General features: G+C 48.3%; 1 long non-coding RNA gene across 1 annotated transcript; it reads right to left on the reverse strand.

Moving 5' to 3' along the window:
- Window positions 1-3,750: 3,750 nt before the first annotated feature.
- LOC129381706 (uncharacterized) lies at window positions 3,751-8,966 on the reverse strand. Its single transcript, XR_011890883.1, has 2 exons — window positions 8,748-8,966; window positions 3,751-4,369 (listed from the first exon to the last, which is right to left on the reverse strand). It is a non-coding gene; the product is annotated as an uncharacterized lncRNA (long non-coding RNA).
- Between the last annotated feature and the right edge of the window lie 8,448 nt (window positions 8,967-17,414).

Here is a 17,414-nt window from a genome sequence, read left to right on the forward strand (position 1 = left end):
TAGGCGTTAAGCATTCCCTATACGTGGGCCGATCCCGAACACAGTGCAATATTGGCCCGACGCGCGGTGGAGGTGAAGCAGGTGTTAAGACATCCCCATACGTGGGCCGATCCAACGTATAGTTCAAAAAATTAAATTATGGTGTTTTACGTGCAAAAACTACTTTGATTATGAAGCACGCCGTAGTTTAGGACTCCGGAAATTTACATTACCGTGCACCTAAAACTAAGAACATAGGTGATTTCCGATTTCGCCACCATCGAAATGCGGCCGCCATGGCCGGGAAACATATAGTGCAATATCAGCCCGACCCGCGGCGGAAGTGAAGCAGGCGTTAAGCCCTCCCCATGCGTTGGCCGGCGCCAAAGATTGTGCAATGCTGGACCGACCCTTCGTGGTGAAGCAGGCGTAAGCTCTTCCTATACGTGGTCCGATCCCGAAGACAGTGCGATACCGTCCCGACCCACGGCGGAGGTGAAGCAGGTGCTAAGTCCTCCCCTTGCGTGGGCCGATCCAAATATAGGGCAATATCAGCCGGACCCGCGTCGGTGAAGTAGGGGTTAAGCGCCCCGCATACGTCGGCCTATCCCGAAGACAGTGCAATACCGGCCTGACCCACGGCGGAGGTGAAGCAGGTGTTAAGCCCTCCCCATACGTGGGCAAATCCAAGATATAGTGCAATACCGGCCCAACCTGTAGCAGACAGGAAGCAGGCTTTAAGCCCTCCCCATACTTGGGACGCTGCCGAAGATAGTGCCATGTCGAGCCGACCACCGGCGGAGGTGAAGCAGGCGTAAGCACTCCCCATATGAGGGCCGATCCCGAAGATAGTGAAATGCTGGGCCAATCCGTGGCGGAGGTGCAGTTAGTCATTAATGGGCCAACATACACAGCTTTGCTGGTCATCCTTCTTTACAGAGTGAAGGGCACTGAGTTATTTTTTTCGCATTTCTCCGGGGGCAGGGATTTATCCAACGACCGCATGCTTAGCAGCACGACGACCTAGCCCCTAAGCAACCACGCCGGGGAAACGTTTCCTGCTGAACTGCTATGTGTATGCTTCGGACTGAGCAGAATGGAGAGTAAGTATCAAGCTAAAACATTTCAAACAAGAGAAATGTTCCCTAGAATTCAGACGCACGAGGCGATGTAAAGTAGTCGACCAAGTAGTGTGGTTTGAAGAAACCTTTCGGCAAGCAGATTTGCTTTAGATCTGGCAGTAACTTACAAAGACAATCCCTCTTGTTGAAACGTTCGCTCAATGGGTATTCCTCGTTCGAATACTCGTCACTCGGACGTATCGTTATGCACTATTTACAGTGGCGCTTACCAGATACAAATCTTTCCCGTCGAATCGCTGTCGAGATTGCTACGTCTCAAGATGGCAAAGTATTTTTTTTGTCTTTCCCATGAGGCACCTCCAACCGACCACCATACCTCTTTCATCGGCGTCCGTCCTGACCTGGACGCAGCCTCACGCCGACCATTGACGGGACAACAACGAAGCTCTCCCCAAGGTGACAACAACCACCGGATCCTGTAGAACAGTTAACAACCAGGAAGGGTAGATGTAACCTGACCGTCGCTGAAAGTTCACTAAATGATGAAAGGGCCCAACCTCGATGCGGAGGACCCAATGTACATGCGGAGGCGGTGTTGCACCATTGGAGTCGAAGTCTGGCAGAAGGGTGCAAAAAGATGGGAGAGATATTTCGAACAATTCGACGATTGTGATTGGCCGCCATAAAGTAATTGGTCGACATAAAGTGAGTACAGTGTCCTAGGGAAGGCGACTATTTTATTAGGGGAATAGTTTGGTGCAGTGACTTGGCCTGACGTGTCCTGATGTGAGCACAGATATTTAATGTGCTCCTACATGAAGTACGTTGGCTTCTACACCTGGAGCAGGTGTAATAATGCAAAATAAGGTAAAATAGACCTTTTCGTTCCCTCCTACTCCCGACTGTACTCATCCCTGTGGCTGTCTGGAGCGGCTACAAGGTCCAACGCCTGCTGCAACGAGACACGAGACGGCCATTTCTGGAATCACCAGACGTTAATGGGCAGGCGCTTCTACAAGCGGTTGTGAGAGAGATTGTGGGAGGTCTTTTGCTCCTTGACTATCAGACTTGCCCTTGGTACTACAGAGGAGAGATATCTTTGATCCTTTTGTATGCGTTTGTCCATTAGGCGTGCTGGCATTTCGGTGTGAGGTTGTGCGTGCGTGTGTGTGCGTCGTCGACACGTTTTACCCGTGCTCCTTGGGTGTTGATGGTAAGTTTTTTGCGTTTCTTATCGCTAGCAGAACATAGAAATGGCGTGATAGTCGCGAGGGGATCACTGAACCCTTGATTTGATCAAATCAATGAACCGACTAAATCGATGGCACTATATCATTTTTAGGTCGATAAGCGGCCGTTATGTGTGCAGGTCTTATAGGCAAATGTAGATTATATATATATTTACGTGGAACCGACATGTGATCTCCTGAAGTACTTTTTCAGTCAGCATAGAAAGTTTATGAAAGCTCACTCCTTTATTTGTTTCTTTATTTTTCTTGAAATACTGCAATTCAATGATTTGGCTCAGTAGGAGGGCGTCGTGTAATATAGACAGGTATCCAATCAAACATCGCAAGAGTCGGCATGTGTTAGACAATGGTCGTAAGCTAAGCAATGTTTACCGTTCGTGCTAATTTTATAAGTTTTATTGAGCGCTGATATTACCTTCGTATATCAATTCACAAATATACTCGCCGAGATAGTCACTGACCGAGCGCACAGCAGAGGACCAACTAAGCAAAATCCGGGTGTGTACGCAAAGGAAGCTTCTCTTCAATCATGCGCGCCACCTATACCATCGTCAAATTGATTATGACCTTTAAGTAAGGTATGCCAAATATTCAACTATTTTCAGTTAATTTGTAAAAATTCATTTCATGTTATTTTTTTTCAGGAAGATCGATATAGCGCCATACTAAAGCTTTACGCTAATGCGGAGCTTATGATGAAAATGACGGCAAAAGGTAAAAATTGCTTCGTTTGTGACCCATGTGCACAAAATGAATTTGCCGAAAAATAATACAAATCAACCAAAAAGTTAGGATGGCAGAAACGAAAGGAACGAGAACACCGCTATCACCAAAATGTATCTGAATGCAAACAGGACGCGAAGAATGCTATTAGTGATGGGGAGGATGTTTCTTAACATCTCCTCTGCAACGGGCTGCCGACAAATTCTCACCTAGTCTGCTTTATTTGTACGGGTTTTATTACATTCATCAGCATCTACCCTTCCGGCTCCTTGATCTCGACCTTCCTTTCGTATTTAAAGCCTCTATCGCCATATGATATCGATATATAACTACTTTCAATGATTTCGATCCCCTCAATTTCTTCGCTTCTTTTTATTTCTACAATACATATTTACTTAACGAGCTGCTATTAAACGGTGTCGACGAAGTTGCCAATGCCTGCCATTCACGGTCATATTTTACAAGCCATCCGGGTTGTTTTAGAATTCTTTATTAACAGCCTAGATTCGAGACTGAAAGAGCCCTATGGACACAAACCACTATAAATACACGATTCATCGCACCTTACTGTACATATTCTCATCATCAATACTTATACCATTCTTCTTTTCTTTTCTCCGGTTCACTCGCTTGTGAGCAGAGTAGAAGGCCAAAGAACATCACCTCAGCTCAATCTCTGTTTGTAGAGAATCACTCTGTTGTAGAGAATCTCTCTGTTTGCAGAGATAACCACTGTAAGAACTTTATTCGCAGGCATTCTTCAGCCGTAGTCAGAAGGAATAAGATTAGCCCAGTTTTGTTTGTCAAAAAGTTAGCGCACAGCTAAAACATTCGAGGCCCAGACAGCAAGTTCTACCAAGGCACACGACACGTCTTGGCGCCAGGGTGACATCAAGAAAGGTCACTCCTCCCGGGCGAACTTCCGGCCGCACCGATGCCGAATCCACCGCCAGCTGCAACGGTGCTTCCCGACGGACACGACCAATTTCGTGTTAAGGAGACCCTTCGACGGCTTCTCGGTCCTGTGCCCCTATGCGGCATGAACGCATGTGCCTCCTGCAGGTACCTTTGGTATGATACTTTTTGCCGCACACGTCACACTCAAAGGACGGTTCGCCGTGCGTACCTGAATGCCTCGTGAGCTGGTAATTCTGCATAAACAGTTTACCACACTTGGAGCAGTGGTGGTTTTTCCCAAGCGAGTGGTCAGCGGCGTGCTTTTGAAAGGCCTCCGCGTCGGTGAAACCGAACAGACACACGTGGCACTTATGGATTCTGTTGGCAGCCTGGTTCTCTCGCTGCTGCCACGCTGCTTCTCTGGTTTCTTCGGGGACTCTGCGAGAGAACAGGTCGGGAGGGCACTTCATTAGTGAAACGTTTCTGTAAGGAGCCCAAATTTGAGATCGTACAGTTGGTTCCAGGAAAAACGTGCTCCTCTCGACTGCTACCGCCTCTGCAACGGACACTTTTATTCGACAGTCCCTGCGCTTTCTGATGGTGGATTTGGCGCCAAGGCACAATCGTTTTGTTCACCGAAACATAAGAATCGTGAAAGTTTCAAAACCGCTATCTATCATTGCTAAGAAGCAATGAGGCGAGAGAAACCCGGTGATATGCGTGTAAACAGTTGAGACGTGCGTGCTGCACGATACCAGAAATTGCAAAGCCTCGCAATTCACCTTATTTTGTGTTGGATAGACGGTGATGGAAGAGGCCGGTGCGCACATCAGCCAGCCACAAAACTTACTCTTCATGATTTGAATCGGAAAAGTGAAAGAAAGGAATCGAAATTGAAGGAATCGCGAAAGTTTTATAACCGTGTTCTAGCTTGGAGCCATCGAGCCGTGTTGAAGGATGCTGAAAAGCACAGAGGCGAAAGAAACCCAATGGTAAGGCTGCAAGACGTTGTCTGCGCTGCACGATACCAGAAATTGAAAAGCCCCGTAATTTACCTTATTGTCATCTGTTTCCTTGGCGGTGATATCCCGTACCTGTACCCACAATAAAAGTTAGGGACGTGAACACGCATAGATCGTCGAAATGCGGTGTCTTGGTCAAGCGCGTCGGCTATTTATGCAGGGGCATGATTCATGAAAGGGTGCACTGAAATCGTTGGTGCTCGCGCACCTTCAAGAATTCGTGTCAGCATGCAGCCAGAACACACATTAAAAATATTTTATTATATATATATATATATATATATATATATATATATATATATATATATATATATATATATATATATATATATAGGTTGATCCATCATTTACACAGACCCAACGATCACATTCGAAAAGCCCCCATGCATATGCAGGGGCTCCTCGCGGGATGATCGACACCCTTAGGTGGTTAGTGGGACGGATAGCATCGCATAAGGCATAAACTGGCGATAAAGAGCGCGTGCGTTTCGATGCAGTGCTATGTCATCTTTTTGTACCGGCGATCTGAGACTATACGTTGAGCGAGTTCTACAACTTTCCTTTGCCATCAATACCTCAGCCTCGCGCTCTTCCGGCAAAAGAGGTGCCACTGAAGCCTAGGCGGAGTAAATAGATACACGGTGTTTTTTTTTGGAAGTCTGGCCAGGATTTCTGGAAATATAGCGTGCTCAAGATCAGTACGCTTTTTTAGGAAACAGGTGTACTGGCAACGGCACACGTCGGGAAACAGCTTACGTGTTTTTTTTTTTTTCTTTGACTAATTCAGTAAAACAAAAAAATATTGCTTTCATCAGAACAGTTATGCTGCTACTGACAGTGACATTTCTAGGTACTGGCGGCGTGATCTCTTCTCAGCCTAAAATTGCAAGAAACATCCTTCTAGATCATGCCGCACGAGATACTGTCATGTTTTTGCTAGGAACGACGTGCGCATAAAACGTCAGCTGTTTCCGTCTTCTCGCATCTGCGCTTATTATATTCTGTGGTGATTTGGCGCTAAAACGATGGTATGATTATGGGCCACGCCCGTAGTTGGGAACTCCGGATTAATTTTGACAGCTTGGAGTTCTTGGCCCTGTAAACAGCGCACGGGCGTTTTTCTATTACGCCTTCGTCGAAGTGTGGCCGCCACCACCGGTATTCGAACCCGAGTCCTCGCGTGTATCGGCGCAACGCCAAAGCCAGCCGCAGAAGACATATGCGTTTCCTAAATTTGCACACACCTGTACATATGAGGCTCAAGAAAAAGTTGTTTTGAAGCAAAGCGGCTGGAACACACGCGCCGCACACGTCTAGACCTTTAACGAGATACTGACAAGATCTTTTCGACAATTCATTTTCTTGCTTTGAAGGTCCTAGAACTCGAAACATTTGAAAACAGTCTTGTCAGAGCTCTACGAAATAGCCTTGTCACCATTTGTACTAGGATTTGGACGTCTAGCATTTACATTCAGCGCAATAAATACAAACTCAAAATGTCATGTCAGAACCCCTTTAGCAAATATCCACAGGCATCATACATTCGTCATCAAATCATAAATTTTGCCTTTGTTGCTTTCATGAACGTAGCTAAACCAGAAACGTAACATGGGGCTGCAGATGTGCGGATGCTGCCCTTGTAAGCATTCTGCAGCAATCGAACAAGCCTCAGCCTATAACTTTACCTTTGACTTCGGTGCTCATTAAAACTGCACAGGCATTCTGTTTACAAAGCTCAAAGAGACAAACTTGGTTTGTATTCATATACAGGCGAAAATCTTTCGCCCGCTGCGTTGTCATTGGCAGACCAAGCTATGCTAGAAATTATCCGGAAGAATTTAGCCGCATGCTCAGATGAAGACCGATAAAAAGTGCGACAATCACAAGCTGCTGTTCTAAAGATTTCTAAGCCTACCATGTACCACCTGTCTTTTTTAAATCGCATATTTTTTTAAAGAATCACTTATCTCAAATAGCATAGCTTTATTCATTAAGCTCGGTTACTCCTATAGGCAAACATTACTTGAATGAGAAATAAAAATGTACGTATGACTTGTTAAGAAAAAAGTTGTAATTAACTTCTTAATTGTTTGACGACACATATTGCAATACACGAATTCTATCCGGTGAGCTGTCAAGATCTGTCAACTTCGAGCGAATTTTCAGACTCTCACAAGATCCGAGATAATAATTTGCGAAATTGCCGATCAAATACGTTTTCGTCCCAGGTACGTGTGTGCTTCTCTGACTAACAACAACCTTCCTTAGAAAGTTAAACGGAACAGCAGTGCCTTCTTACAGCATGTTTGCCGCCGTATACCGCAATTGCAGTGCTATGTGTGGTGTGTCATCACATATTAGAACGGCCATCTTGCCGCTTTATGTATTCAAATAAGCTGAACTGAGAGCCATATTTGCAATTCAGAAACAATTCCATGTAGTTTCGCCCCCAGAATATTTTGTCCGCCCGCGTGGATGCGCATGTATGAGGTGTAAAATAAGGACTGGGCATTTTTCTATTTAAGAAAAAAATGAATAGAGCACCAGGGAGCTTTTCCAAGCATATATGAAGCTAAGCTTTCACGACGCGGCAATAAAACTTCATCTTCTGAAGAGCTCACTGCAGCATAACATTTGTGCACCTGCTTGACAAAATCAGCCAGCACGACACGGACACCCAAACCACAAGACACGTACACCCGTGAGCAAAAGTATACGGACCACGGGAGCGCGTGGCAAACTGCATCGACGCGCCGTCTACTGACGCTGTGCCTGCTGTCGAGAGGGCCGCTAGTGCAGCGGTGCGCATGCGCGTCCCATCATATCTGCTGGCCTGACGTGTAGCCTTGCCTGACGTGGTTATCGTGTTCGTAGACTAAACGCCCACTGGGCGTCGTTTTCTCTGCGCCGTCGCGTCTGGGCCATTGTTAACGCAGCGGCTGCGGCTGTGCTGGCACGCGCGTCCGCCGCGCTTGGCTTTCATTCTTTCTTTGGGGGGATTATCGCGCGCCGCATTGCCTTCTCTGCCGCCTTCAGATGACTCGCGCAAAATGGCTTTCTGCGGCGTCGCATTATCTCGAACTGTTCCAACGTTTGCTGCCGCAGGTAGAAGCATGGTTTTGCAGTCGGTGTCCGCCGTCGCGGTAAGACGTAGAACTGAGTTGCCGACGCTACTATGCTCCGCAAGCAGCAGGATGCTAAAAAGAGAAATTAGCGGCACCGTACTGCCTTTATTTCTTCAAACCCTTCAACAAGTCTTGAACAAGAAATGCACCCGAGGGTGTCACTACAGACAGCTGCGGCCACGCTAACACATGCGCGAGAATATAAAATCAGGTGCAGCTGTGTGGTGCCCGCTGCCGTGAAGTTTAGGTTTAGTATAGCCCTACCTGCAGGACTGGCCCACCATACTTTGCAATATATTGACCGGGTGAGCGCATCAAACCCTGAGGCGTAGAAAGCTTCGCTTTATTAAAGGAATAAGACACTGTGGAGCCTACACTTTATTCGTATAGAATATTAGGTAGGGCGCGTTCGTTGACAGTAATTTCGTAGGCGCTAAACCCGGTATAAAGGCCAGTGTGCTGGGGCTACGTGCAAGCCAATTGAACATTGCAAATGTCTCTTTTTTGAGCCGTATTCACCAAGACAACAGCAGCATCCACGGCGAACAAAGCACATAAGAGCTCGCCTAGAAAGGTTTACCGTGAAATAAGCTAAATGTTTGGCAGTCTCCATGTAACATATTCTCTAGGTTTGACATTATTCGAAGTAAACGTTCAATGGAAGCTCACCTGCCAAAGTCCAGATCAGTGGCTGCACTGCTTGCCCCCTGGTCCACGTCACAGCTGCCGCCGGACATCGTCAAGTAGGGTCGAACTGTTTCTTTCCCAGCCATAGTCGCCCGTCCCGTACGGACCGTGGAGGGGGTGACTTCCTAGGAAAGGATAGTGCAGGCGCGGTCAATTTTGACGCAATCTACGAGGGCGTTCCAAGGCAAATTCCTGCGCCCTCTGCACAAACTTGCGCCTGGTGTCCAGACATGTACTGCGCATGCGCGTCCTTTCTATGTGGCGCGCCTAACAAGACAAGCGTCTCGCTTTATCAGAAGGTGATAAAAACGGAGTTTGGCCCGTGTTCGCATATCCCACAAAATTTCCATCACGACCTGTATACCCATAATTCATAGTGCTCGAGCGTAGCATGCAGTGGTGTCTGAAGAGACCTCGTGTACAAGCTGCACCTTTTTGTCACATCATGAATACTCAAATCCAACGCACATGCTCGAATTAAAGTGAAACGAAGCATATTGAAAGCGGTTAATAAATACTCTACACCTAACCGCGATGCCTACGCTTTTGCTTTCTTTCGTGCTCTGCAACGTGTTATATATGCAGTACTTATGCTTCTCCGCCACAAAAGGTTACCGCATCATTGTCTAGCAATTTCTTTGTGTGTGCACCACACCGCCCGCAAGCTCTGCCTAAATACAAACTCCGAATAAGGCCGATGCCGAGTGCGAGACGTCGCAGTGATGCCACGATGACGAAGGCAATGTATAATACTTGTCGAGAAGAGAATGGTTAGGACACGTGTATGCACCGAAAATACTACGCGTATTACTACGTTGCCACAAGGTTTGGTGTGCCAGTTGTTTTCTCGGCACCACGCAAGTTGGCTGGACTGTGTCCGCGCATAAGCCGCGTTGACAAAACGTCAGGATGCCAGAAAATGCACACTAGACAGCACGTGAAATGTGCGACGGGCGTTATATACGAAATGTCGCTAAAATGTGCGAAATCCTACGTTGGACAAACGGGGAGATGTGTTAATGACCGGGCCCGGGAGCATGAACGTTCTCTAATCAACAAAGGTAACGCGCATTTACCTGCGCACTGCACGGTTTGCCTAAAAGGAACATGCCAGCCACTACTGCGTGAGATAAAGATACTTGGCAGGAGTGCTGATACGTTGGCAAGAGAACTTTTGGAGGCATATCACATAAAAGTAAGAGGCCCGAGTTGTATTAGTGACATGTCTGTTTTTCTGTTTGAAAGCGAGTTGCAAATGTTGAAAAACGTCACTATAATCGCTCTAGACAACACTGATGTACGCATGCGTATTTGTTCATTCTGCCTGCCCTGCTGTAAAAATAAAATCAGTTTAGGTTCAGCGCTCATTCTGTCGTTTCGTACTCTTCCTTTCCAAGTCTTTATTTTCCTTTTTTTGGCGCAACAATGTATTCGTTAGTATCATTCAACGTTTAACTAATCTGCACCTCTTGTGTTTCGACAGCTGGTGGGCGCTGAGGGTATTTTCCATAAACAGGCATTCACCCAGTGGCTAAAATTACGAAATTATAGTATATCAATGATTCTATTCACTCTAATACACTTCTATATTAACAGGTCCGTGTCCTATATACATGCTTGTGAGGCGACATATACAGGGTGTTCCACATAAGTTGAGCCAGGAATTTAAAAATGAGAGGCCCGTCGTAAGTGAATTGAACCGAACGCATACTATTAGCAATAGCCTATAGCAACTCAGACAATTTTTCCGTATAACTTGTTAATTAGGTTAAATAACCCAACTTTTTAAATTATTTGCTCAGGACCCCTAGTATGATACGTAGATTTGTAGAGAACCTTAAAAAGCCACCGATCGAGCTGTTTCGTTTATTACGCGTCTCACGTAGTCCTTTTTTCCGGGTTGCAATGAAAGCCCACGAACTATGCAAAAAGCCACGTGACGGAGCGCTTAAGGAGTGGTATCGTGCCCCTCTCAAGCCAACGTTTGGTGAATATTTCGGGGGTAAGGCAGAAGGCCCGCCGCAAGGCATAAAAAATCCCCCAACACTCGCTGCAGAACGCCGTGAAGCCGATAAACACCAACGCCGAATAAATTGTGAGCGATGACATTGATGTTTTCGTGGACGGGCAGCCGGCGACAGCGTTAGTCGACACTGGTGCCGACTTCTCTGTAATGATTGAGGAACTCGTCCTCCTCATGAAAAAGTAAAAACTCCATGGACTCGCATAAGGACTGCAGGCGGATAATTGCTTATGCTTACTCGAAGATCTACTGCTAGAATTAACAACGGGAATTCTTCTTCCACGGCCGCTCTCATCGTTCTTCCGGCGTCCTACGAAAATTTGATTATTGGAATTGATTTCCTAAAAGAATATGACACCGTAATTATCATATCGGAGCGCATGGGGACGTTTTACAAAAGCCCTGGTAGTCCTTTGCTTGTCGCCGCAACACAACTCCTTTCGTCTAACAGAAAACGACGTCGTCATCCCAGCTCGATCATGTACCCTTGTTTCGGCAGCATGTCACGTACCATTTCATTAGGAAGGAGTTGCCGACCAAGTAACCACGTTGTTGTTTACTCACGGTATCCCAGTCGCACGAGGGATCCTCAATGTCGCCAACAGGCACATAAACCTGTTGCTAAAAAACGTTAGCACAGAGTGACGGCACCGTGCACAGGGCACGGTTGTGGCTTATTTTCATGGTGTTGGGGATGTTTATACATTCATGGCTGCGGCCGCGAATGTCTAATATGTGTATATGCATGTTATACGTATTATGTATAATTCATAATATATGAATATACATTCATATATTTTCACGGCTTCTGTTCACTACTCGAAGAAGCACCTACGCAAGACTGAGACCCTGCACTTGACGTCAGTTCTGCTTTGTCGCAGCATGAAAGAGGACGGATTCTTGCTCTACTGGCCTAGTTCAATGACTGCTTTGCATCGACGTCCAGCGTCGGTCGGACGCCTTCAACAAAGCACCGAATACTCAAGGAGCATACGACTAGACCAATTCACCAAAATTCTCATCGTGTGGCTCTCAGAGAACATGAACCCATACAACAGCAAGTGACAACAATGTTTCACGACGAACTGATCCAACTATCAACGAGTCCCTGGACATTTCATGTAGTTCTCGTCAAGAAAAAAGACGGCAGCTTGCGTTTCTAAGGGGACTATCGAAAACAAAATCACGTGACAAAGAAAGTCGTGTACCTGCTTCCCCGTATAGACGATTCGCTCGACAGGCTTCGAGACGCACGTTACATCTCTTCAATGGACTTGAACAGCGGATATTGGCGAATGGAAGTAGACCCAAGGTACCTCGAATACCTGTTTCGTAATGCCAGATGGCCTATACAAACTTAAGGTCTTCCCTAACGGCTTGTGCTCTGCCCCTGCTACGTTCCAACGCCTCATGACTGTGCTTCCGGGTCTCAAGTGGGAAAGCTGATTAGCGCACCCCGATGACGTCATCGTGTTCTCCCCTACGTTTGAGGGACACCTCAAACGGCTCGAAGCGGTCCTGCACTCTATACGCTCCGTCGGCCTCCCCATGAAGCCGGAGGAGTGCCGCTTTGGCTTCGTGGAACTACAGCGTGTTGGTCACGTCGTCAGCCACGCAGGTGTCCGCCAGGATCCTGAAAAAATTGTCGCAGTCGCACATTTTCCCGTACCATCCGATAAAAAGGGTGTCAGGCGCTTCCTCGGTATCTGTGCATATTACCGCGGTTTATAGCTGACTTTGCTCGCATCGCGTCGCCGTTAAGTGGCCTCACGAGAGACGAGGTTGCTTGTGTACGGGGTGACGAAGAGCAAGGTGCAATCAGCGAATTGCGGCAATGTCTCCACACACTGATGTCGGCAATGTTTGCTTGGGAGCGGCACTTGTGCAGCGGCAGAAGGACATATAAAGGGTGCTTGCCTATGCAAGTAGAATACTCTCACGCAGAGAGGCTAATTACTCCACAACTGAGAAAGAATGCCTCGCCGTGGTATCGGCGGTTATGAAATTTCGCCCACATTTGTATGGCCGCCAATTCGGAGATATTAGCGACCACCATTCTGTCTGTTGGTTGACAAACCTTAAAGATCCTTGTGGACGATTAGCGCGTTAGAGGCTACAAGAGTTTGACCTGACGGTCATGTAAGAGTCGAGGAAATGACATACGCATGCTGGCTGACTGTCCCGATTGCCGATAGTGTCGCCTGCTCCACCCGAACAAGACTCAGCATTTCTTTGCGTTTTGGACATCTCCGCCCTCGCGCAACAACAACGGGACGACCCTAATTTGATTGACCGAACCAATTACTTGGAGGGAATATATGCGAAGCCGCCTAAGGTTATCGCAAGGGTACTGTCGTAGTTTTGTTTACAGGTGGAAGTTCATTAAAAGAGAAATTTTTCTTCGGCTTGGTTCCCCTATATGCCCGTCATTCCTGCAGCTCTTCGTACGGAAGTACTTCAAGCCTGTCACAATGAAGTGACTTCTGGTTATTTAGGCTAGACACGAACATTGGCCAGAGTGCAGTAAAGGTACTACCGGCCATCAGTAACACCACCGTGAAACATCACGTTCGCACTTGTCTCCGCTGCCGCAGGCATAAGTCACCTACGAGGAAACCAGCCAGCATTCTACAGCCGTCCAGGTTCCTCGAAGACCATTTCATGAAACCGGAATGGACATTTTCGGCCCACTTCCCACTTCTCCTGCAGGGAATCGCTGATCACTGAATAACTGAATCACGCTGAAACAAAGGCAATCAGAGAAGCACAGCAGCCGAGGTGGCGCGCTTTTTCATTGAGCACGTTCTGTTGCGACACGAAGCACCAACCGTCGTAATAACAGACCAAGTAACCGCATTCACGGCTGCACTTTTAGATCACGTCTTGCTGCTAAGCAGAACTACTAATCAGAAGTCAGACGCCTACCATCCACAAACCAACCAATTAACAGAGTGCCTGAACAAAATTGAAGGCATGCTCTCCGTGTACTTGGATATTAAACATAAAAATTGGGACAACGACATCCTACTTGTCATCTCTACGCATAACACGGCCAAACAAGAAACAAAAACAAGAGAGGACGCGCAGGACTGCGTCCGCCCTTGTTCACGGACGGGATGTACGAAAGATGTGAGATGCGATATGTCCACCGGAATTTGACGGCACTGACACGGGCGTAGATGTGTTCACGCAACGGGCAGAAGAGGCTCGGCACCTCACGCGCTTGATGATCTGCCAGCAGCAGGACTACGACGCAGGCCGCTATGATCTTCACCTTAGAATATTCACCTATAAAGTCGGCTACAGAAAGTGGGTCTGGACACGCATACAGAAACGAGGCCTCTCCGAGAAGCTGTTAAGGCGATACTTCGGACCATATCGAGTATTGCGGCGACTCAAGGATGTCACGCACGAGCTCATTGCCGATTGCCCAAATGCGGCACCGCACGCACCATCCTCAACTTGGGCACGTTGTCCGCATGAAGCCGAATGTGAGCAAATGCAAGAGTTCCTTTCTTGCTCAGGTAAGATTTCTGGCCTCTTATCGGGGCGATGCTCTTTTAGGGACGGATAAATGACGCGTGTATTCTACGCAAACGACAATGACGACGGGGATATTTAAGGACTCCGTCTAGGGTGTCAGTAAGGTTGGGCGAGGATGAACAGGACGTTTCCCTGTTCTGTTTGTTTATGAAAAGGCTGTCCTCCTGTTCTTGAAGAACGTCTCCCTGTCGTCTGTCCGCGTTGTACCGCGACAATGAATTACAATAATATATACACATTGACACGTGTTTATTGGGCGACCACGTTTCGCCGCCTAACAAATATTATCGCACAGCGCGGGACGCACCTGCATGTATCCGAAGTTTCTGGAAAGTTATCGATGCTTCTATCCGCTCTCTGTTGTCGCCGAACCTTGTGTTATCTGATTTCATCGGGTGACGCGAATGGCGTAGAACTTTGTGGAAGGCACGCGGGTCCCAACGATCAGTCTGGAACATTCGAAGACTACTGTATAAAAGCCGACGCGCTGGACCCGCTGATCAGATTTTCGACGATCGCCGACCGTGTTCGCCACTATCGTTGGGCTAAAAGTGCAGCCTCTTTTTGTGGTCACAGATTCGCCCAATAAAAGTTAGTTTAGTCCTTCACAGTATTGCTGCTGTGTTCTTCAATGTCACCACCACGTGACATCTGGTGGAGGTGCCTTTTGTTCATGTACTGGACGCCCCCGACAAGCCGTGATCCAAGTCCGGACCGCAAAGAGACAGCCAACGTAGTCCCGGACCATCTAGCAAGCCGCCGTCTTCAACAGCTGCCCCCGGAGCATGGACTTCTACCGGAGAAGACGAAGACGACTGTCACCAAGGCTACCCCAATGGCAGCCCCAGTGTCCCCCATCGTGCTGCAGCAGTCCAGGAAACCAGCGATGCGTTTGTCCTCTCGGATTCTGTCGCATCTACCCGACGACCGAAGTTCCCGAGCCAGACTTCGACATAAATCCAAGTCTCCCCGTGATTAAGCAGCAACAGCTCAGAAGTCTGCTTCGACGATACAAAGACTGCTTTTCGACGTCATCGAGGATTCGACAAATACCAGTCGCAAACCACTGCATAATAACCGAAGAGTGCGCTCGACCACTCCGCCAGAGCCCTTACAGAGTTTCGACGCGAGAACGTGAAGCTATTAGGCAACAAGTCGACGAAATGCTGCGCGACGACGTCACCCAGCCATCGAAAAGCCCGTGGGCGTCTCCAGTTGTTTTAGTGAAGAAAAAGACGGAACCTTACGCTTCTAACACATCTAACGAAATGTGATGTCGAGTTCAAGTGGGAAACGCCGCAGGCCAAGGCATTTCAAGAACTCAAACGACGCATAAAGTCGCCGCCGGTACTTGCACACGTCGACGAGGACGCCGATACTGAAATTCACACTCACGCCAGTAGCCTAGGCCTCGGTGCCATCCTAGTCCAGAGGAAAGACGGACTTGAACGGGTGATATCTTATGCTGGCCGGTCGCTGTCAAAAGCGTAAGGCAATTATTCTACGACTGAAAAAGAATGCCTCGCCATCATTTGGGCTACAGCAAAATTCCGCCCTTACTTCTATGGCAGGCCATTCAAAGTCGTCAGCGACCATAACGCGTTGTGTTGGCTAGCTAACTTAAAAGGCCCTTCAGGACGGCTGGTGCGGTGGAGCCTCAGACTGCAAGATTATGACGTCACCGTAATATACAAGTCCGGAAGAAAACACTCTGACGCCGACTACTTATCACGCGCCCCCATCAATCCCCCGCCGCAAGACGACGAGGACGACGACGCCTTCCTTGGGATAATAAGCGCGGGAGACTTCACTAAACAGCAGCGAGCAGACTCGGAGCTAAAAGGCCTCGTCGAGTACTTGGAAGGGAACGCTGACGTTGTCCCTCGGGCATTTAAGCGCAGGTTGTCCTCGTTCGCGCTACAAAACAACCTGCTCGTGAAGAAGAACTTCTCACCAGTCCGCGCCAGCTACCTTGTTGTACCGCCAGCGCTGCGTCCAGAAGTCCTGCGCGCCCTACACGACGATCCCACCACTGGGCACCTCGGATTCTCCCGTACGCTGTCGAGGATACAGGAAAGGTATTACTGGCCGCGTCTGACCGCCGACGTCGCCCGTTACGTCAAGACATGCCGAGACTGTCAGCGACGCAAGACACCACCGACAAGGCCAGCAGGATTACTACAGCCGATCGAACCTCCTCGTGGACCATTCCAGCAGATCGGGATGGATTTGTTGGGGCCGTTTCCGACGTCAACATCCGGGAATAAGTGGATCGTCGTGGTGACGGACTACCTCACCCGCTTCGCTGAAACTAAAGCTCTACCAAAAGGCAGCGCAGACGAATTGGCGAAATTTTTCGAGAGCACATTCTGTTCAGACATGGTGCCCCAGAAATCCTCATCACCGGCAGAGGAACAGCTTTTACAGCAGAACTCACCCAAGCCATTCTGCAATACAGCCAGACAAGCCACAGGAGGACAACTGCCTACCACCCGCAGACAAATGGTCTCACGGAGCGCCTGAACAAGACCCCCGCCGACATGATAGCAATGTACGTCGACGTCGAACACAAGACCTGGGATGCCGTCCTGCCGTACGTAACATTCGTTTACAACACGGCGGTGCAAGAAACAACACAGATCACGCCGTTTGAGCTGGTTTACGGCAGGAACCCGACGACGACGCTCGACGCCATGCTGCCGCACGTCACTGACGAAGGGGATCTTGACGTCGCTACCTATCTCCAGCGCGCCGAAGAAGCCCGACAGCTCGTCCGCCTGCGAATAAAGAACCAGCAGGGGACCGACAGCCGGCACCAGAGCCTCCGACGACGCTTCGTCGAGTACCAGCCCGGCGACCGTGTTTGGGTATGGACCCCGATGCGCCGACGAGGACTCAATGAGAAACTACTGCGACGCTATTTCGGACCCTACAAGGTCATCCGACGTATTGGCGCACTGGACTATGAGGTCGTGCCAGACGGCATTTCGCATTCACAGCGCCGCCGCGCACCATCTGAAGTGGTCCACGTGGTGCGTTTTACGGACGCTGACAAACTTCCTTATTTTGTTTTCTTTGCTACG

This window comes from Dermacentor andersoni, chromosome 11 (assembly GCF_023375885.2).
Source record: "Dermacentor andersoni chromosome 11, qqDerAnde1_hic_scaffold, whole genome shotgun sequence".
In the NCBI taxonomy this organism is placed as follows: domain Eukaryota; kingdom Metazoa; phylum Arthropoda; class Arachnida; order Ixodida; family Ixodidae; genus Dermacentor; species Dermacentor andersoni.